We start from the raw sequence: 846 nt of genomic DNA, 5'->3' as shown, positions 1-846 counted from the left end.
CAAACATACTTGTATTCGCTTTATTTGAATTATTTCAGCATCTCTTCAGTTGCCATACTCAATCCAATTTTCCGTCCTGCAAGGGGCCGCTATACACAGCTCACCGCTAACCGAGCACATGCAAGGTTTTCATCAGATGGGTCAGACTGCAGGAAGCAGATTTGAGCTCCTGTTGTGGAGGCTGGTTTATACTTGTTACGATGCTGCTGCTATAGATTTCTGTGGTGTCTCTTGCAGGTGTGTACAGAGCTGCTGTATATTGTTGGTTGCACGTAGAGCACGTCTTCAAAGAGTCTTAACACAATGGGAACAATATGATACGCAGGCTTTGTAGACACCACCAGTGTTTCTGTTCTGGACGCAACTAACCATCCTCGTCACCACTGATTATTTGTCAATAATTTCTTCATTTAATTAATTATCATTTAGTCTGTAAAATGTCATAAAATTGTGAAAAATTCCCATCACATCTGTCAAGTGCCTGATATGGCTTCTGCAAATGACTGCAAATGTTTTGGACTATTGGTCATTTGCAGAAGCCAGCAAATGACCAATAGTCCAAAACCCAAAGAGATTCAGTTTTCAATTATGTGAAAAAAGCTGCAAATCTAACATTTGAGAAGCTGAAACAAGCGAAGTCTGGCTGCTTAAATGATCAAATTACTACTGATTAAATTTTCATTGATCAACTGTTTCATTAACTGACTAAGCAATAGTTTTTTTGTTTTTTTTTAATGTAATTTCTTCAATAACAGAAAAACGAAAAATCATCATGAGAGAATCAGGCTGACGTGGATGTGAATCTGAGAGAATATTATCATGATGACACACTCTCCTCCGTCTCTT

The 846-nt window shown here is 38.2% G+C and overlaps 1 protein-coding gene across 1 annotated transcript in view; it reads left to right on the top strand.

The window, feature by feature from the left end:
* LOC111673427 (extracellular serine/threonine protein kinase FAM20C-like) overlaps positions 1–846 on the top strand; it is a 33,901-nt gene that overhangs the window by 1,636 nt on the left and 31,419 nt on the right. The gene's annotated exons all lie outside the window — the stretch shown is intronic.

The sequence above is a fragment of the Seriola lalandi genome, unplaced genomic scaffold (genome assembly GCF_002814215.2).
Source record: "Seriola lalandi dorsalis isolate HSWRI2012SDOR001 ecotype SW California unplaced genomic scaffold, Sedor1 jcf7180002054918, whole genome shotgun sequence".
NCBI classification, from domain to species: domain Eukaryota; kingdom Metazoa; phylum Chordata; class Actinopteri; order Carangiformes; family Carangidae; genus Seriola; species Seriola lalandi.
Note: the sequence above shows the minus strand (reverse complement) of the source record. Positions and strands in the feature narration are given on the sequence as shown.